General features: G+C 40.7%; 1 protein-coding gene across 1 annotated transcript in view; it reads left to right on the forward strand.

The window, feature by feature from the left end:
- ATP10D (ATPase phospholipid transporting 10D (putative)) overlaps positions 1 to 22,244 on the forward strand; it is a 596,301-nt gene that overhangs the window by 101,269 nt on the left and 472,788 nt on the right. The gene's annotated exons all lie outside the window — the stretch shown is intronic.

Raw genomic sequence — 22,244 nt, forward strand, 5'->3', positions numbered from 1 at the left:
AGTGGAAGAGAAAAGCAGCAGTTTGGTTTTATTAGGATTTAACATGAGACAACGGTTAAGGAGCCAATTGTCAACTGTGTTAAAAGTATTTTGCGATAGAATCTGCAACCCTGTAGGTGAAGTGTCGGAGCATAGTAAAGTGGAGTCATCCGCATATTGAATGCATGTTGCATTTGGGATGACTTTATACAAATCATTGATGAAAATAGAAAATAATAGTGGACCTAGTATGGAGCCTTGGAGTACTCCGAGGGTGATGGGTAAAAGGGTGGATAGTTTGCTCTGCCATAGGACAGCCTTTTGTCTACCACTGAGATATGATTGAAACCATTGGATGGCCTGGTCCTCCAGGAAGATGGATTTCAAAGTGTTTGAGTATTTGGTGGTTTACTATATCAAAGCCTTTTGAAAGATCAATAAAGATAGCAGAGGAAAGTTTATTATTGTTTTGGTGTTGGTTAATGACATTAGAGAAGGAGAGAAGGGCTGAGGTTGTACTACGGAATGGTCTAAAGCCATGTTGAGTGTTGGCTAGAAGATTATTATGGATAAGATAGTTCGGGAGTTGTTTGTGGATGCATTTTTCCATAATTTTAGCCAAGGGTGACAGAATAGCTATGGGTTTATAGTTTGAAAGTTCAGTAGAGCTGCCCCCTTTATGGAGTGGGATGACATGGGATATCTTCCAGACGGAGGGAACGGATGCTTCAGTTATAGTTCTGTTGATCAGGGTAGTAATGGGATATGCTATGGCATCTGCAGCTTTTTGTAGATATTCTGCAGGAAGGAGATCAGCCGACAGGGTGGTAGGCTTTAATTTTTTAAGTAATTTTCAGACTAAAGATGTGCAAGCTAGCTTGAAGTTAAAGGAAGTTGGGTGCAGGGTGTAGTGGCTGGAGAATATGGGCATCCAGGGGATAATTGGTTGGCTAGGTTCTGGACGGTTGTTGTCAAAAAGCTGTTAAAGGTATTGGCAATTTCTGCTGGGAGGTTTTGGTTAGAATCCAAGGGGGGTAGGAGTGGAGGACAGTCCTGGACTAAGGAGTTTGTTTGTACCTACCAAAAACTTTTGTGGCTTGTTTTGGTGTTTTCCTTGTAGATGACAGTAATATTTTTTCTCGTCTAATGTGGTGGATTTTTTTTGTTTCATTTTTTAGCTGTCTGTATCTAAGTTGATCTCTGTTTTTTTTTTTTTTTTTTTTTTTTTGTGGTCCTTGAAGTGGCTCAAGCCCTGTTTCTAAGTAGCATTTTATGTTTGGTTTCTTTTGAGAGCCAATGAGCAACTTTTGTTTTGGTTCTAGTAGTCCGTGCTGGTGCATGGGTGTCAAGGATGGATAGGAATTTAGTATTAAAGTAATTTACTGCTTCTTCAAGTGGTAATTGTTTCAGAACTGACCAATTGCAAGATTTGAGTTCATTTTGGAAATTTGTGCAGTTGAATTCTTATTGTTCCTTATTGTTTTAAAAATGGACTGGTTGTGGATGTCAGCTTTTTGCCTGATTAAATAGGTGAGGAGGTGATCACTTACATCATCAGGCAGGGTCCCACTCTTGTATTTGAGGAGATGGGTGTTAACAAGAATCCAAAATACTTGCTTTATTGTTGGGTTTACTGATCCTAGTGGGGGAGGATATGACCTGTGAAAATCCATAAAGGTTTATGTGGTGAATTGGAGGTTCTGAGGAACACATGTTCCAGTCTATGTTGAAGTCCCCAAGTACAATGGTTTCTTGGAGGAAGTTACTGGATAACTAATGTAGGATATCTTCAAGGGTATTTATGTTAATACCTGGGAGATTATACACACAAGATTTATACATTTGTTCTTATTAATGTGGAGCTTAGTGACAAGAATTTCAGCATTGCCAAACAGGGATGTTTGCAGGGCATTATTGGACACTTCAGTCATGGATTTGTACAGAACAGCTACCCCACCTCCCTTTCTATTGGTTCGATCAACCCTTAGGATGTTATAGCCTGGTGGTATAACTTCTTTATCTGAAGTAGAAGGTTTTAGCCAGGTTTCAGTAAGACATAGTATGTCTGGGGAAAGAGCATCTAAGAGGGCATGTAGGTGTTGAATCTTATTGTTTGCACTTCTGATATTTAGGTGAGTGATCAAGAGTGAGTTTGGGGGTTTGTCTAAGATTTGTGTAGTAGTGGGACAGTTAGTAAAGGACCTAGAGCCAGTGGATGAGGAATGGGCCAGGATTTCGGTGGATATCTCCATCCATTGTCAAGTTGCATTGTAAGCTGATTGTGAGCGTCCAGATTTTAATTAATAGACTTTATCTTTTGGTTTGAGTGTTGTCATAGCTTGTTCTAATGGGTCTAAATGTCATTTAGAAAAGGTGGCAGTGACAGCATTATACTTGGTAGTATCCGGGGGCCCCAACTTTACATTTGCTGGGGACCTCAAAAATGCTAACACTGTCCCTGGAAGGGGGCAAATGCTAAAACACAATATAAGGTTGAACTTTTTTGAAAGTAGAGCAATGGAGACAGGAGGTGAAAGACTAGTATAATATAAGAAACAGAAGTAGAAAATAACTAATCAAGAAATGGGGAATAATCTGAGAGCACTATAAATGGAAGAGAAATAACACATGAAGTATTGCAGGACAAAAATAAAATGGATACTCCAGTAGAATAAGTAAAGTAAAAGAATGGCTGTAGGGATGAGGGAAGTAACAAAAAGGAATAGAAGGAGAAAATAGCGATGACAAGAGGCTGCACATTAGAAACTGTGGGAAAGGAGTGAACAGTGCTTTTTGCAATGGTGAATAATTTGAAAAGCTGATAAAGAATAATGGCATTAGCAGATTTGTTGGGAGGGACAGATGTGGGTATGGTAATATTATAAGATCTTAGGGTACTAAGAACAAAAGAGGGGAGGGGAGAGAGGTGGCAGTTTTTTGGGGGGGTATAATTAATGTTTAGTGGAAGAAGTGTGTTCATTTATTTTTAAAGCACCTTTAGGCAAAAGTTACGATTATTGTATTGTATGGATTATTGCTTGTCTTAAGCTATGTAATATATACACTTCAGTAACAGAAGGGGTGGTAAAAAACATGCACTTAATTAGCACCCATTTTAGTGAAATAGTCCAGTCAGGAGTTTTAACTGACTGGTAAAAGAGGAAGAGATATAACAGAGCAGAAACCTGTGTTGGACTTGCGTGAATAAAAAAGATTTTAAAGAGAAGAGAATTAATGGGTACAGGTACAAGGGATATGTCATTGTTGGTTGGAGAGACTAAGGAGAGACTGGGTACAGGTACAAGGGATAAGTCATTGTTGGTTGGAGAGACTAAGGAGAGACTGGGTACAGGTACAAGGGATAAGTCATTGTTGGTTGGAGAGACTAAGGAGAGACTGGGTACAGGTACAAGGGATAAGTCATTGTTGGTTGGAGAGACTAAGGAGAGACTGGGTACAGGTACAAGGGATAAGTCATTGTTGGTTGGAGAGACTAAGGAGAGACTGGGTACAGGTACAAGCGATAAGTCATTGTTGGTTGGAGAGACTAAGGAGAGACTGGGTACAGGTACAAGGGATAAGTCATTGTTGGTTGGAGAGACTAAGGAGAGACTGGGTACAGGTACAAGGGATAAGTCATTGTTGGTTGGAGAGACTAAGGAGAGAGACTGGGTACAGGTACAAGGGATAAGTCATTGTTGGTTGGAGAGACTAAGGAGAGACTGGGTACAGGTACAAGGGATAAGTCATTGTTGGTTGGAGAGACTAAGGAGAGACTGGGTACAGGTACAAGGGATAAGTCATTGTTGGTTGGAGAGACTAAGGAGAGAGACTGGGTACAGGTACAAGGGATAAGTCATTGTTGGTTGGAGAGACTAAGGAGAGACTGGGTACAGGTACAAGGGATAAGTCATTGTTGGTTGGAGAGACTAAGGAGAGACTGGGTACAGGTACAAGGGATAAGTCATTGTTGGTTGGAGAGACTAAGGAGAGACTGGGTACAGGTACAAGGGATAAGTCATTGTTGGTTGGAGAGACTAAGGAGAGACTGGGTACAGGTACAAGGGATAAGTCATTGTTGGTTGGAGAGACTAAGGAGAGACTGGGTACAGGTACAAGGGATAAGTCATTGTTGGTTGGAGTGACTAGGAGAGACTGGGTACAGGTACAAGGGATAAGTCATTGTTGGTTGGAGAGACTAAGGAGAGACTGGGTACAGGTACAAGGGATAAGTCATTGTTGGTTGGAGAGACTAAGGAGAGACTGGGTACAGGTACAAGGGATAAGTCATTGTTGGTTGGAGAGACCAAGGAGAGACTGGGTACAGGTACAAGGGATAAGTCATTGTTGGTTGGAGAGACTGGGTACAGGTACAAGGGATAAGTCATTGTTGGTTGGAGAGACTAAGGAGAGACTGGGTACAGGTACAAGGGATAAGTCATTGTTGGTTGGAGAGACTAAGGAGAGACTGGGTACAGGTACAAGGGATAAGTCATTGTTGGTTGGAGAGACTAAGGAGAGACTGGGTACAGGTACAAGGGATAAGTCATTGTTGGTTGGAGAGACTAAGGAGAGACTGGGTACAGGTACAAGGGATAAGTCATTGTTGGTTGGAGAGACTAAGGAGAGACTGGGTACAGGTACAAGGGATAAGTCATTGTTGGTTGGAGAGACTAAGGGGAGAGATTGGGTACAGGTACAAGGGATAAGTCATTGTTGGTTGGAGAGACTGGGTACAGGTACAAGGGATAAGTCATTGTTGGTTGGAGAGACTAAGGAGAGACTGGGTACAGGTACAAGGGATAAGTCATTGTTGGTTGGAGAGACTAAGGAGAGACTGGGTACAGGTACAAGGATAAGTCATTGTTGGTTGGAGAGACTAAGGAGAGACTGGGTACAGGTACAAGGGATAAGTCATTGTTGGTTGGAGAGACTAAGGAGAGACTGGGTACAGGTACAAGGGATAAGTCATTGTTGGTTGGAGAGACTAAGGAGAGACTGGGTACAGGTACAAGGGATAAGTCATTGTTGGTTGGAGAGACTAAGGAGAGACTGGGTACAGGTACAAGGGATAAGTCATTGTTGGTTGGAGAGACTAAGGAGAGACTGGGTACAGGTACAAGGGATAAGTCATTGTTGGTTGGAGAGACTAAGGAGAGACTGGGTACAGGTACAAGGGATAAGTCATTGTTGGTTGGAGAGACTAAGGGGAGAGATTGGGTACAGGTACAAGGGATAAGTCATTGTTGGTTGGAGAGACTGGGTACAGGTACAAGGGATAAGTCATTCTTGGTTGGAGAGACTGGGTACAGGTACAAGGGATAAGTCATTGTTGGTTGGAGAGACTAAGGAGAGACTGGGTACAGGTACAAGGGATAAGTCATTGTTGGTTGGAGAGACTAAGGAGAGACTGGGTACAGGTACAAGGGATAAGTCATTGTTGGTTGGAGAGACTAAGGAGAGACTGGGTACAGGTACAAGGGATAAGTCATTGTTGGTTGGAGAGACTAAGGAGAGACTGGGTACAGGTACAAGGGATAAGTCATTGTTGGTTGGAGAGGCTAAGGAGAGACTGGGTACAGGTACAAGGGATAAGTCATTGTTGGTTGGAGAGACTAAGGAGAGACTGGGTACAGGTACAAGGGATATGTCATTGTTGGTTGGAGAGACTAAGGAGAGACTGGGTACAGGTACAAGGGATAAGTCATTGTTGGTTGGAGAGACTGGGTACAGGTACAAGGGATAAGTCATTGTTGGTTGGAGAGACTAAGGAGAGACTGGGTACAGGTACAAGGGATAAGTCATTGTTGGTTGGAGAGACTAAGGAGAGACTGGGTACAGGTACAAGGGATAAGTCATTGTTGGTTGGAGAGACTAAGGAGAGACTGGGTACAGGTACAAGGGATAAGTCATTGTTGGTTGGAGAGACTAAGGAGAGACTGGGTACAGGTACAAGGGATAAGTCATTGTTGGTTGGAGAGACTAAGGAGAGACTGGGTACAGGTACAAGGGATAAGTCATTGTTGGTTGGAGGCTAAGGAGAGACTGGGTACAGGTACAAGGGATAAGTCATTGTTGGTTGGAGAGACTAAGGAGAGACTGGGTACAGGTACAAGGGATAAGTCATTGTTGGTTGGAGAGACTAAGGAGAGACTGGGTACAGGTACAAGGGATAAGTCATTGTTGGTTGGAGAGGCTAAGGAGACTGGGTACAGGTACAAGGGATAAGTCATTGTTGGTTGGAGAGACTAAGGAGAGACTGGGTACAGGTACAAGGGGTATGTCATTGTTGGTTGGAGAGACTAAGGAGAGACTGGGTACAGGTACAAGGGATAAGTCATTGTTGGTTGGAGAGACTAAGGAGAGACTGGGTACAGGTACAAGGGATAAGTCATTGTTGGTTGGAGAGACTAAGGAGAGACTGGGTACAGGTACAAGGGGTATGTCATTGTTGGTTGGAGAGACTAAGGAGAGACTGGGTACAGGTACAAGGGATAAGTCATTGTTGGTTGGAGAGACTAAGGAGAGACTGGGTACGGTACAAGGGATAAGTCATTGTTGGTTGGAGAGACTAAGGAGAGACTGGGTACAGGTACAAGGGATAAGTCATTGTTGGTTGGAGAGACTAAGGAGAGACTGGGTACAGGTACAAGGGATAAGTCATTGTTGGTTGGAGAGACTAAGGAGACTGGGTACAGGTACAAGGGATAAGTCATTGTTGGTTGGAGAGACTAAGGAGAGACTGGGTACAGGTACAAGGGATAAGTCATTGTTGGTTGGAGAGACTAAGGAGAGACTGGGTACAGGTACAAGGGATAAGTCATTGTTGGTTGGAGAGACTAAGGAGAGACTGGGTACGGTACAAGGGATAAGTCATTGTTGGTTGGAGAGACTAAGGAGAGACTGGGTACAGGTACAAGGGATAAGTCATTGTTGGTTGGAGAGACTAAGGAGAGACTGGGTACAGGTACAAGGGATAAGTCATTGTTGGTTGGAGAGACTAAGGAGAGACTGGGTACCGGTACAAGGGATAAGTCATTGTTGGTTGGAGAGACTAAGGAGAGACTGGGTACAGGTACAAGGGATAAGTCATTGTTGGTTGGAGAGGCTAAGGAGAGACTGGGTACAGGTACAAGGGATAAGTCATTGTTGGTTGGAGAGACTAAGGGGAGACTGGGTACAGGTACAAGGGATAAGTCATTGTTGGTTGGAGAGACTAAGGAGAGACTGGGTACAGGTACAAGGGATAAGTCATTGTTGGTTGGAGAGACTAAGGAGAGACTGGGTACCGGTACAAGGGATAAGTCATTGTTGGTTGGAGAGACTAAGGAGAGACTGGGTACAGGTACAAGGGATAAGTCATTGTTGGTTGGAGAGACTAAGGAGAGACTGGGTACAGGTACAAGGGATAAGTCATTGTTGGTTGGAGAGACTAAGGAGAGACTGGGTACAGGTACAAGGGATAAGTCATTGTTGGTTGGAGAGACTAAGGAGAGACTGGGTACAGGTACAAGGGATAAGTCATTGTTGGTTGGAGAGGCTAAGGAGAGACTGGGTACAGGTACAAGGGATAAGTCATTGTTGGTTGGAGAGACTGGGTACAGGTACAAGGGATAAGTCATTGTTGGTTGGAGAGACTAAGGAGAGACTGGGTACAGGTACAAGGGATAAGTCATTGTTGGTTGGAGAGACTAAGGAGAGACTGGGTACAGGTACAAGGGATAAGTCATTGTTGGTTGGAGAGACTAAGGAGAGAGACTGGGTACAGGTACAAGGGATAAGTCATTGTTGGTTGGAGAGACTAAGGAGAGACTGGGTACAGGTACAAGGGATAAGTCATTGTTGGTTGGAGAGACTAAGGAGAGACTGGGTACAGGTACAAGGGATAAGTCATTGTTGGTTGGAGAGACTAAGGAGAGAGACTGGGTACAGGTACAAGGGATAAGTCATTGTTGGTTGGAGAGACTAAGGAGAGACTGGGTTACAGGTACAAGGGATAAGTCATTGTTGGTTGGAGAGACTAAGGAGAGACTGGGTACAGGTACAAGGGATAAGTCATTGTTGGTTGGAGAGACTAAGGAGAGACTGGGTACAGGTACAATGGATAAGTCATTGTTGGTTGGAGAGACTAAGGAGAGACTGGGTACAGGTACAAGGGATAAGTCATTGTTGGTTGGAGAGACTAAGGAGAGACTGGGTACAGGTACAAGGGATAAGTCATTGTTGGTTGGAGAGACTAAGGAGAGACTGGGTACAGGTACAAGGGATAAGTCATTGTTGGTTGGAGAGACTAAGGAGAGAGACTGGGTACAGGTACAAGGGATAAGTCATTGTTGGTTGGAGAGACTAAGGAGAGACTGGGTACAGGTACAAGGGATAAGTCATTGTTGGTTGGAGAGGCTAAGGAGAGACTGGGTACAGGTACAAGGGATAAGTCATTGTTGGTTGGAGAGACTAAGGAGAGACTGGGTACAGGTACAAGGGATAAGTCATTGTTGGTTGGAGAGACTAAGGAGAGACTGGGTACAGGTACAAGGGATAAGTCATTGTTGGTTGGAGAGACTAAGGAGAGACTGGGTACAGGTACAAGGGATAAGTCATTGTTGGTTGGAGAGACTAAGGAGAGACTGGGTACAGGTACAAGGGATAAGTCATTGTTGGTTGGAGAGACTAAGGAGAGACTGGGTACAGGTACAAGGGGTATGTCATTGTTGGTTGGAGAGACTAAGGAGAGACTGGGTACAGGTACAAGGGGTATGTCATTGTTGGTTGGAGAGACTAAGGAGAGACTGGGTACAGGTACAAGGGATAAGTCATTGTTGGTTGGAGAGACTAAGGGGAGACTGCTTACAGGTACAAGGGATAAGTCATTGTTGGTTGGAGAGACTAAGGAGAGACTGGGTACAGGTACAAGGGATAAGTCATTGTTGGTTGGAGAGACTAAGGAGAGACTGGGTACCGGTACAAGGGATAAGTCATTGTTGGTTGGAGAGACTAAGGAGAGACTGGGTACAGGTACAAGGGATAAGTCATTGTTGGTTGGAGAGACTAAGGAGAGACTGGGTACCGGTACAAGGGATATGTCATTGTTGGTTGGAGAGACTAAGGAGAGACTGGGTACAGGTACAAGGGATAAGTCATTGTTGGTTGGAGAGACTAAGGAGAGACTGGGTACAGGTACAAGGGATAAGTCATTGTTGGTTGGAGAGACTAAGGAGAGACTGGGTACAGGTACAAGGGATAAGTCATTGTTGGTTGGAGAGACTAAGGAGAGACTGGGTACAGGTACAAGGGATAAGTCATTGTTGGTTGGAGAGACTAAGGAGAGACTGGGTACAGGTACAAGGGATAAGTCATTGTTGGTTGGAGAGACTAAGGAGAGACTGGGTACAGGTACAAGGGATAAGTCATTGTTGGTTGGAGAGACTAAGGAGAGACTGGGTACAGGTACAAGGGATAAGTCATTGTTGGTTGGAGAGACTAAGGAGAGACTGGGTACAGGTACAAGGGATAAGTCATTGTTGGTTGGAGAGACTAAGGAGAGACTGGGTACAGGTACAAGGGATAAGTCATTGTTGGTTGGAGAGACTAAGGAGAGACTGGGTACAGGTACAAGGGATAAGTCATTGTTGGTTGGAGAGACTAAGGAGAGACTGGGTACAGGTACAAGGGATAAGTCATTGTTGGTTGGAGAGACTAAGGAGAGACTGGGTACAGGTACAAGGGATAAGTCATTGTTGGTTGGAGAGACTAAGGAGAGACTGGGTACAGGTACAAGGGATAAGTCATTGTTGGTTGGAGAGACTAAGGAGAGACTGGGTACAGGTACAAGGGATAAGTCATTGTTGGTTGGAGAGACTAAGGAGAGACTGGGTACAGGTACAAGGGATAAGTCATTGTTGGTTGGAGAGACTAAGGAGAGACTGGGTACAGGTACAAGGGATAAGTCATTGTTGGTTGGAGAGACTAAGGAGAGACTGGGTACAGGTACAAGGGATAAGTCATTGTTGGTTGGAGAGACTAAGGAGAGACTGGGTACAGGTACAAGGGATAAGTCATTGTTGGTTGGAGAGACTAAGGAGAGACTGGGTACAGGTACAAGGGATAAGTCATTGTTGGTTGGAGAGACTAAGGAGAGACTGGGTACAGGTACAAGGGATAAGTCATTGTTGGTTGGAGAGACTAAGGAGAGACTGGGTACAGGTACAAGGGATAAGTCATTGTTGGTTGGAGAGACTAAGGAGAGACTGGGTACAGGTACAAGGGATAAGTCATTGTTGGTTGGAGAGACTAAGGAGAGACTGGGTACAGGTACAAGGGATAAGTCATTGTTGGTTGGAGAGACTAAGGAGAGACTGGGTACAGGTACAAGGGATAAGTCATTGTTGGTTGGAGAGACTAAGGAGAGACTGGGTACAGGTACAAGGGATAAGTCATTGTTGGTTGGAGAGACTAAGGAGAGACTGGGTACAGGTACAAGGGATAAGTCATTGTTGGTTGGAGAGACTAAGGAGAGACTGGGTACAGGTACAAGGGATAAGTCATTGTTGGTTGGAGAGACTAAGGAGAGACTGGGTACAGGTACAAGGGATAAGTCATTGTTGGTTGGAGAGACTAAGGAGAGACTGGGTACAGGTACAAGGGATAAGTCATTGTTGGTTGGAGAGACTAAGGAGAGACTGGGTACAGGTACAAGGGATAAGTCATTGTTGGTTGGAGAGACTAAGGAGAGACTGGGTACAGGTACAAGGGATAAGTCATTGTTGGTTGGAGAGACTAAGGAGAGACTGGGTACAGGTACAAGGGATAAGTCATTGTTGGTTGGAGAGACTAAGGAGAGACTGGGTACAGGTACAAGGGATAAGTCATTGTTGGTTGGAGAGACTAAAGGGAGAGACTGGGTACAGGTACAAGGGATAAGTCATTGTTGGTTGGAGAGACTAAGGAGAGACTGGGTACAGGTACAAGGGATAAGTCATTGTTGGTTGGAGAGACTAAGGAGAGACTGGGTACAGGTACAAGGGATAAGTCATTGTTGGTTGGAGAGACTAAGGAGAGACTGGGTACAGGTACAAGGGATAAGTCATTGTTGGTTGGAGAGACTAAGGAGAGACTGGGTACAGGTACAAGGGATAAGTCATTGTTGGTTGGAGAGACTAAGGAGAGACTGGGTACAGGTACAAGGGATAAGTCATTGTTGGTTGGAGAGACTAAGGAGAGACTGGGTACAGGTACAAGGGATAAGTCATTGTTGGTTGGAGAGACTAAGGAGAGACTGGGTACAGGTACAAGGGATAAGTCATTGTTGGTTGGAGAGACTAAGGAGAGACTGGGTACAGGTACAAGGGATAAGTCATTGTTGGTTGGAGAGACTAAGGAGAGACTGGGTACAGGTACAAGGGGTATGTCATTGTTGGTTGGAGAGACTAAGGAGAGACTGGGTACAGGTACAAGGGATAAGTCATTGTTGGTTGGAGAGACTAAGGAGAGACTGGGTACAGGTACAAGGGATAAGTCATTGTTGGTTGGAGAGACTAAGGAGAGACTGGGTACAGGTACAAGGGATAAGTCATTGTTGGTTGGAGAGACTAAGGAGAGACTGGGTACAGGTACAAGGGATAAGTCATTGTTGGTTGGAGAGACTAAGGAGAGACTGGGTACCGGTACAAGGGATAAGTCATTGTTGGTTGGAGACACTAAGAATGAGTTAACTGCTCTGTCAGTAAGGAAGTCAAGATGCAAGAGACTTTATATGGGTTTTCCTAATTCTAAGGCTGTTAAAAGTGAGGAGATGCAGAATAATGGAGGTCTGAAATTCTTAGAAAACTAACCTTTTTTGCTGTTTTAGATCATTTGGCTGTGAAGCCTTTTTATGTAAACTGACCACAATAGTGAATTATGAGGGCAAGTAGCATGACCATAAACAAGGAGCAGGATTAATATAAGAACTTTTGAAATACAGAGCAGTAAATCTTGGGATGGGTAAAAGCTACACAAGGCACAGATTAAATGATATATGGCAGAAGAGTGAAAGGTGTTTTACAAAAATAGGTAATGCAGAAGTTTATTTATAATTGCTTTGGAATTTAAATGGGAGTGTTTTTACTTTGATTATTTTTACATATAATATGTTTGCCTCAGACAGTTCTGTAATAAGTCTTGGAACATATTCATTCCCCAGTGAGTCCCCAGTCCCATCAGAACAAGTGCATCATAAAATCTAGGTTTAGTTTTCAGTTCTTGTTCAGTGAAGCACTTCTAGTATTTAAAGAACAGTTGCATTTCATTTTGCAGATCCTGTACAACATGCGAGATACAGGCCCTAGAAAATGTTCTTCTCGGGAAGGAAGGTTGACCTGTCTCATAAAAATTAATTCCTAAATATCCCGGAGTTCAAGTTGTACACCCTATAAGAATTCTTGACACTTCTTCAGGGGGTCCTAATGGTGACTCCAGACCTAAAGAACACCTACTTATGTATTGCAATAAAGGGAGCACACAGAAGGTTCTAATGTTTGTAGCAGGGGGAGGACACTATCAGTTCTGCATTGTACCCAAAATATTTAGTGTCTGGCTCCAGTAAATAGCCTATTACAGGACAAGGAACATTAAAATTTGCCCTTAGACGATTGCCTGGTCCTATTAGAGTTGCACCAGGGTGGCAGATCCTCATTCAACTTCACCCTGAACTTTTTCAGAGACATGGGCCTAATTGACAAGTGAGAAGAAATCTTCTCTGAAACACATTTAGAAGTTTGTTTTTCTGGGGGCATGGCTGGGTTAGTTTCAGTGCAGATTTTCCACAGGAGTTGCTTGAATTGCTGCTAGAATACTTAAACAGTACCATGAAGAAAGAAGATTGTAGGCAAGGGAGTATCTCTGAATGTTATGTTACATGACAGCATGCATTCTGATGGTCCCTTAGCATGTCTGCACATAAGAAAACTTCAGTGGTACTTGGGGAAACAGGTAAACAGGTAGTGCCATCACTCACATCCACTAAACACCATTTTTATACATCTCATCAGAAAACTATTGATCATCTCATGGTAGACTCAACAGTGTGCCTAGAACAGGTGAAAGCCCTTCTGGGACCTGCAGCCTATAGTAACCCCTGGCCATAGCCAGCCTTAGTTATAGGCCAACTAGGCAGCCGCTCTAGTAGGGGCACTTTTCCAGTATTTATTTGGTGTAGATAGACCAGGATGGGGGCACAGGGTGGTATAGTGGGGGGCGCTGTGGACCTCTTTTGCCTAGGGCACCAGTTGACCTAAGGCCGCTCCTGCCCCTGGCACAGTTGATTTGGACTTAGTGTGTTGAGCTGATATGGAGAATCTCCTAAGCACAAATAATGTATGGGAACAGGATGAAGAAACCTGCAAACATTAAGGATATGATGGACCTCATCCTGAGCCTATAAGCATTACTGTGTAGCCTGAGGGGACGAGTAATTCAAGTGAGGGCAATGTCACAGTCAAGTGGTAATAGCCACAGGATTAGGGGTGTCCTTGATGGGTACAAATAATTTAGTCTTCAGTATAGAACATGGTACCAGACAGGCTGAGCAGATCCCAGTCAGACTAACACAAATGAATATTAAACAAGGGTACATTTCTAGACTTGATCATGAGATGTGTTGTATTGGACATATACGTGTTTGTTTCCCATATCAACAGACAGCTGAGGCAGTTTTAATAAGGGTAACAACTCCAGGAGCTTGAAAACAGATGCCTTCTTGAAGTGTTAGTTCATGTATGCTTTTTCTTTCATACTCTTGAGCCCAAGGATAGTGTTTAAAGTGAATGAAAAAAGGCTAAAATGATTCTTGCAGCTCCTTTTTGGCCAAAAGAGCACTGGTTTATTCTCAAGAACAACAATGTAAGCATAAAAATGTTGCTTCAGTGAGTGGACCATTTGACACAAACAGGTATTACTTGCTGTACCCCATCCTGACCACACTAAGGCTTGCTGAGTGAGTGATCCTACCCTGATAGCAAGCAGGCACAAATATTTATAGAATGTGCTAAAAGTTTAGGAGACCAGGAAACCTAGCATAAGAAAATCTTACTTAGCAAAATGGAAAAGATTCTTCTTCAGGTGCCAGTCCAGGGACCTTGAACTCAGAAAGGGTACAGGTCCATGGGTCATACAATACCTATCAGGCATTTACTAGTGAGGTTTTGATGATGCATCCATACATGTACATGCTTCTGCTATTTCAGCTTGTGTACCATGAACCTTCCTTTGTGCTTTAGACCTTTAGTTAATAATTTTCTTAAGGGTGGGGGGACATCTATCTAAGGCCATCTAGAAAGCAGATTGCTCCACCATGAGTACTCAACTATGACTTAGTAAAACTAATATTGTCCCCATTTGAACTAGGGTCTATATTATTTCCTCAAAGAGGCATTCCATCGAACACCTCTTAAATGACCCTAACACAGCCAACTGTGAAAACAGCGAACAGCCATATCAGCGATTTCTTTCCCTGGGAAAGAAGTCTCTTGGCCATCCTCGTCAGTTTGCCATTTTCCCCACTGTAGTACGATCTCAGAGTTGATATATTTAGTTAGGGGGTGTGGGGGGGGCAACGCCCCCCAGTTTGTAATGTTTGTGGTTATGTGTTGGTATTTGTAGGGCAAGTGATTTCTTTTCCAGAGAAAGAAATCGCTGATGTGGACATTCAGAGTTTGCAAAGTTCGCGCTTTTAGGGTCAATGCGGCATTCGATGGAACACCTCTTCGAGAAAATAATATAGACCCTTTGAAGTAGCAGCATCACCCAACCCCTTGCTCCTTTCTTGTAAGACACTGTTCTTGGTGACAGGATAGTAACCCCAAAAATACATCTTAAATTCCTTCTGTAATGCTGTCTGTCTTTCAAGAGGCAAAGTGGATATAGTTTTTTGGCTAAGAAATTTGAGAATCAAATCAGGGTACATTCTGATTAAAAATGCCTCTGGAAGATGGCTGAATTCTGAAAAGGTGGATTAGAACTCTCCCAGTGTGAAAAAGGAAAGTGGTGTAAAGAAAAACAAAACAAAGAAAAAATAAACAGTAGAAGTTAATAATTTGGATAAAGTCCAGTCGCTGGTTAGTCAGTACATTGTCTGGATGTCAGCAGATAAGACATCTGGAGAGTGTAAGAGAGACAACTAGAAAAGGTAAAGAGAAAACTCTGGTGAAGGACAGCCTCTCAGCTGTTCAGCAACAGTAAATTTAGTTATCATCTTGTTTGCAAGAGATGGCTTTTAGAACTTTAGCGGAAAAAAATAAAATAAATGCATTCAGCTGTGTTTTAGATAAGTGAGGCAATGGAGGAATGTATTAAAGTCAAATGACAAATGGCTAAAAAGGCTGGACACTAAATTTGACCATAGGTGCGAGTGTGCATGTGTGTGTTGGATGTGAAAGAACACTGTGGCAGTGTGAACATTGGATCTAGATGATTGTCATAATGGAAGCAACATCCTGCTGCCTTATGCCGAATGGGGAAAAAGGGATGGCTGGATTGAGTGGAAGATTTATGTAGATATTCAGATAAGCTGATAAAACTGCAGAAATCAGAGGCAGAAATGAGGAAAGGACTTGGTGAATAGCGCTTCTCAAAAAGAACTGTTTAAAATTGTAGTTAAAAGACGAGCATGCAGTGAAAACCTGAGTTTTTCTGTTATACCAAAGTAACTGGAAGGAATAGATTGCATTAATTTTATGAACATACTTGATTGGTATTTCACAGTAGGATTTGTTAATCATGAGAGTACATTATGTGTATTCTTCAAATGCAACCACTAGAAAGAAGACAAGGCTCGTATTAGTAAAGATGCTGTCATACCAGCAGAAAGAACTGCTCCTAACAAAATTGTGGTAGAAGGGAAAAGTATGAAGAATCAGAGGAAATCGCAGTTTGTGGAAAATGCTTGCTCACTGTATACCACACTGAGGAGAAGTGACTTTATCCTACAATTAGGGTATGTTGAGAGGCAGGCATGAGGTTCAAATTGCTATATTCAGTTGTCTTTAGAACATTTTCCCTGAAGGATCAAACGCATTCTTTTATTCAAAACATGCTAAGAAGGAAATGAAAAAGTTTACCCAACAAGGAGCAAGGCTCATTCTTCTGACAATAGCAAAGCCCATAGAGACGTTGCAAGTGAAACTATGCTTCTCCAAGAAGTGGCTAAAAATACTACAAGTTTTTCTGTTTTAAACTGGTGGGAGAAGTCTAAATTTCCGCTTTGTCATCAATGTTTAGAGTGAGAGTGAAGGAGCTGAAGGTGTAACAAGTAAAACATGTAGAGAGTTGAGGGTGCATAATTTCCTTAGCTTTTCTTCACTGTAATGTCTGTATTTTATATTGTAACAATGTAAGAGCTGTACATAAGCAATAAAATGTGATATTGGGCTGTTGGGAGTGTAAAAGTGTATTAATCATATTTAGTCTTAAATTATAACATTTTCCCCTGTTTTTATTTTTTTAAACAAATGGGCTAGATAGTGGAAAGCATGGACATTGATGAGTTTTCAAATATTTGAGGAGAGATTAATCTTATATTTGTAAAGCTATTAGGTGTTTTTTAACATCTGCAAATGCCTACATTTGTGGACTAACTCTGCAGGTGCATGCAGTCAGGAAATGACTGAACATGTGCTGTGAGTCATTTGTATAAGAAGTAACATAATTAGTGTTCCTTTTTAAAGGGAAACTGGGTGTAGGATGTGGATATAAATGGGCAAGCGAGTGTGGCAAAAAGAGTGTTTCATTCTGTATATCTAGCAAAGGCATAAGGGATAAAGGGGAAGTAATATTGATTGTGGGGGCTCCATTCGTGACAGAAAAGGAAAACAGTAATGGTGGAGTTGTGGGAATAAGGGCCTATTTGCATCTAATATATCTCACCTAAAACTACTAGTGTGTAGCTCAAATGTATTTTTGGAGGAAGAAATTAGCTTTTTTGCAGGGAATATTATTTTTGGGTGAGGACTGAAACCTTATTTGCAATAGTGAGGATGTATCAGGTGAGCTACAAGGTAAAAAATAAAAGAAGGTAGAAATATATGAGAATATTTGGAATTGGAGATGTGAATTTAGTTGCAGGAACGAGGTAAAATAACTAAGCCATCTGGATAGAAATATTTCACAGGAACATTTGAAAGCTTTGCCACACATCCAGTACCTGTTTCAGGTCATGCATCAATAAAAAATAAGAAAGATGAAGGACATTAAAGTAAAAATGAGACAGTGTTGTTTTCCTACACATCTTTTAAAAAGCAGTTGCCGAGTGCTAATGGGAAAAGCATGAATTTAGAAAGTTAGGCAATTATTTTTTATATTTCCAGAGCACAGAAACTTAGGAAATAGAAAGTAGAAGAGATTGTTGCTAAACATAGGGAACCTATGTCAGGAAAATAAGCAGAGACCCTACATAGGTATTACAGATATTTCTATGGTCTGCAAAAATTTGTATAATGCATCAGAGATGGAAGTAATAGGAAAAGGCATAATGGAAATACTTACAGTGGATATAAAAAGTGTACACACCCCTGTTAAAATGCCAGATTTTTGTGATATAAAAAAATGAGACCACAATAAATCATTTCAAAACTTTTCCCACCTTTAATGTGACCTGTAACCTGTACATTTCAATTGAAAAACAAATCTGCTAGGGGAAAAATATAAAAAATAAAAACGTACAATAAGCTGGTTGTATAAGTGTGCACACCCTTAAACTAATACTTTATTGAAGCATCTTTTGATTTAATTACAGCATTCAGTCTTCTTGGGTGGGTGACTTAAATGTGTTAGGGTTAGAAGAGTATAAGGCTCCAGAATTAATAGTTAAGGAAGGGATGAGATAAAATGGTGAGGTAGAAATTAAATCATACAGGATGTCTCACAGAACAGGTAGTATTCCTGTGGAAGTTAGGAGGGAAAAAGGTGATAAAAATTCTGAAGGTTTTGTTTAACAATATTTTACAAAGGAGAAGCATTATTTGCATCTTGAGAAAAAGCGGTGGTGACTGTAATGCCCAAAGAGGTTTAAGACCCTTCAGACCCAAGGTCATTTAGATTCATTCAGTCTTCAGTTTTAATTCATGATTATAAAGTGTTTTGCTGTACTAGCTAAGAAATTGTAAGTGTTGCCAAAAGAGACAGACATGGATCTGTGTAGTTTTATGGAGAGGAGGCAAACATTTGACAGTATTATTAGAACAGTTATGATCTGTAGGGAAGCACAATCTAAGAAAGTGTTGCTATTCCTGCTGGGCCTTGATGCAGAGAAAACCTTCAATAGTGAGCTGGAGTTTGATAGCAAGTGCATTCCATGATAGAATAATTCGGTTAACAGGGATGATATATGAAGTGTCAGAGGCAAGAATTAATATGGGAGGGTTTCTCTCCAACAAGCTGAGTTTGTAATTTGGAACCAAGGAGAAATGCCTTCTTTCCTCGTTATTTATATTTATATTTTGAACTATTAGCAAAGAATCTAAGGTGTTCACATATTCAAGCATATAACTGATGTGGCAGTCAAGAAAAGTTAGATTTGTTTGCAGATGATATTTTTTAAGTCCGGAAAAATAACATTTTTGGCAGTTTTCAAATGCATTCACAATGCAAAATAAATGAAGATAAAACAAATTCTGTGGTGATAAACTTTGCATCTAGATAATGAATTGGTTCAGCAGTACCCTTATTTATTGGAACACAGTAAGACAAAGTATTTAGATGTATGGATTAAAAAGGCTTCTATTATGGCTAAGTATATGTGAGACTAGAGTAACCAGATGGTGAAACAGAGGGTGAAAGCCCTTAATTATATGTGTGAATAGTATTTTTATCAACCAGAAGAGGAGGTGTGGTGATAAAGAGTTGAAATAATTTATTTTGGAGAGGAGGAGGGCAAGAGTTTAGTGGATAAGTTGAGTCTCCTGTAGAACAAGGTGGTTTAGGATTACTTGATTTGACTGGATACAGTTAAGACTTATATAAAGTATTCAAAAAGGTTATAAATCAAAGTGGATTAAACAGAAGGGGCAAAGACATGAGGCTGCTGCTGATAATAATAGAAACAATCTGGAAAGAAATTTTGACAGGCTGGATTCTTTTACCAACTTTGAAAATGACAATATGTTTGGAAAGTTTCCCCTTCACAAGATCGAATGGATGGAAGCTCGAAATTCATAATCTCGAAACCAGAATCTCAAACTTCCATTCACTCGAAATTGTGAATGGGAGCCTTAGGTTTAAAAAAATAAAAAGTTAACTTACCTTATTGCAGGAGGCCAGGTCCCCCTGTACCCTAGCAGTTTAAATGTGAATGTTCCATGGCCGCACTATAACGGAGGAATGGAAAAATCTTCCATTTTGCGCTTACGCATGTAGCGTGGAATGGGAGATTTCCCTTTCCTTCACTATAGTGCAATCTCGGAGTAGGTATGTTTAAGTAGGGGGGTATGGGCGCACAACCCTCGTGGGGGGTGCAGGAGGGCGAAGCCCCCCCTGCGAAAACATTTGAAAGGTGTTAAATATTTTTTTTGTCCCTTTCATATGTTCGAGTTTCTCTAAATTCGAGATTCTGGCTTCGAGTTTGACTTTCGAGTTTAGAGAAACTCGATCATATGAAGGGGAACAATTTGGAAAAGACACCAGTGAAGCCAGTGAGTCCAGTGAAATGTCTTCTTCCTCTTCCTCCTCTTCTTTTTTTCAATCAGGTGTGGAGACTTGCAGTCTGCCTCCAACCAGGAGGCATTGACTGTGGCTACCAAGAAGAAAGGCAAAAACAAAGGACGTTAGAAAAAGACTGTCACATTATTAATTTAAGTATCAAGGTTTTTTTTTCCAAGCTGAATTAAGTTTGTTACCGAAGGTTTATTTTTTTTTGCCAGCTAATAGAGCACCTGTTGTTAATACTTTCATAAATTTTAAATTATTTGTAAGGAAGCTCAACTTAAAATGCATTTTAAGTGAAGTTAAAGTGAACAATGTTGCTTTTAGAAAAAACAGCATATACAGTCCTATTTTAAAAAATTGGGAAGTCACACAGACATTAGATACTTGAAAGCAGATAAAGGACAAGGTATTGTCATTGTGAAGACTGACAAGTACAATGTGGCTATTTGAAATCTATTATCCTATGAAACCAGTTACAGAAAGGTTTCCAAGAGATTTGTTAGAAATTGTTATAAAAATATTGATTTGTGTCTGTTTGACTTGTTACTTCAAGGATGTATCACAATAGATTTGTTTGAATTTCTCATGGAGGAAGAGCCACAATTAGGTTACTTATTTGGAATTCCCAAAATACATAAGAATTTAGAGCAGCCTTCTTTCAGGCCTATCGTGTCTGTGTTCTGTAATAAAACATTCAAAATTTCTGCATATTTAGATCATGTTAAATCATGTAGTACAAAACAGTAAGTATTTGAAAGATTCATGGATGTTTTTGGATGAACCCGAAAATGCTAATTTTACTGGCAATGAAACTATGTTGTGTACTAGAGACATTAGCTCCCTATACACTTCTATAGATCAGGAAGAGGGTATAGAATTTGTTAGGTTATACGTGAGTAAATATTGTGGGCACAATATATCTATTATTTGTCAATTGTTGGATAGTGTGTTAGAAAACTTTTTCCTGTTCAATGACAATGTATTTCAACAAAAAAGTGGGTAGCCATGGCGGCCCAAGTAGCTCCAGTGCTTGTCAGTTTAGTCTTTTGTTGGTGGGAAGATGAGTTTCTGGTTAAGGTTCTGCTTTTCCACTATGTAGGCTTCTACAGAAGATATACAGATGGCTTATTGTTTTATTTGGGCAAGTGATACAGTCACAGTACGTGACTTTTTGCAGCAAGTCAATGACCGTGTGAGATAGCTTAATTTCACAGTGAGTGATTATAGGATAGTTGGTTCATTTTTTGGATTAATTAGTTTAAACATTCAAGAAAAAAAGGTTTTCTAGCAATATCTTTAGGAAAAATACATTTGCAAATAACTATCTACATTATGGTAGTTTTCATCCCCCTTATATGAAACTAAATGTTTTCCGTGGGTAAATTATCAGATTGAGTGATGACGTGATTTTTTTTTAAGAGGAAATGAAAAAGGTATTTAAGTTATTTGAAGAAAGAGGATACCCTTTTGCAAAGTTGTTTAGCATTGCCAATAATATAAAAGAACAAAGGCATGACAAATTTCCTTTGATCCTGAAAGCAGGTTTTTGTGCCAAAAAGTTTACTGATAAAGAGTTTAATTGTTCCTTTCTTGTCCCTTTAAGTATTGAAGGAACCAGAATAAGACAAATTATTAGTGACAATTGGAAAATTTTATTAGGAAATCTAGAGCTTACAAAGGGTCCTAGGAAACAAGCCTAAGTTCATATATAAAAGAACTAGAAATTTGAAACAATTCTTAGACAGTTCATCAAATGTAAGTATGCCAACAGAGATGGATTAGAAATTAGAAACTTTCCCATGTAATGGGCATTCACAATGTAGATATATTCTGGCTATGAGCAGTTTATATTTTTAACACTATATTTACCTTTATACTGCAAAAGACAGGTTTACGTGCCAGACTGAAGGACTGGTTTATGTTGCAATTTGCTCCACATTTTAAATAGCAAACCATACGTAGGTTAGCAGATCGAATCAGGGGAGCATGTCATGGCATTAAAGAAGAAAGACAACAGTAATGCACTAGCTAAGCATTCCCAGAAATGTGTCGATTTAAAAAAAATTGAGTTTATGGTATTGGAAAAGATTAATGGGGAAAGATTTACTGACACTTCCAATGCATATCTGGAATATTTATAACTTAAATGGCAAATATTTTGTAGAGCAGACATTCCACCTGGTATTAATGAAAAAAATGTCTGTAAAATGTTTTTAGTTTAAGAATATTTTATTAAATAACTTGAGAGACATATATATTTGTATATGTTTTTATATAAGAATTTTATTAATGTTTTTTAAAAGAAATCATGTAATAGATTTTCACAAAGAAGTAGAGATTAATATTTATGTGGCTTAATCTATTTAATTGAAGCTTGATTGTTATTAGTTTGTTTGTAACTTAAGTCATTTGGCATAAAAGGGAGTGGTTTAAATGTGTGTGTAGTTTCTGATGAAGTTCTTTAAAATAAATGAACGAAAGAGCTTAAACTACTTGGTTTGCCCGGTTGCCGTTTTGTACTTTAGTGGTTTAGGATTACTTGCTTTGACTGGATACAGTTAAGGCTTATGTAAAGTATTCAAGTAACAGGT

This window comes from Protopterus annectens, chromosome 2.part0, assembly GCF_019279795.1.
Source record: "Protopterus annectens isolate FY-2018-M chromosome 2.part0, PAN1.0, whole genome shotgun sequence".
Classification (NCBI taxonomy): domain Eukaryota; kingdom Metazoa; phylum Chordata; order Ceratodontiformes; family Protopteridae; genus Protopterus; species Protopterus annectens.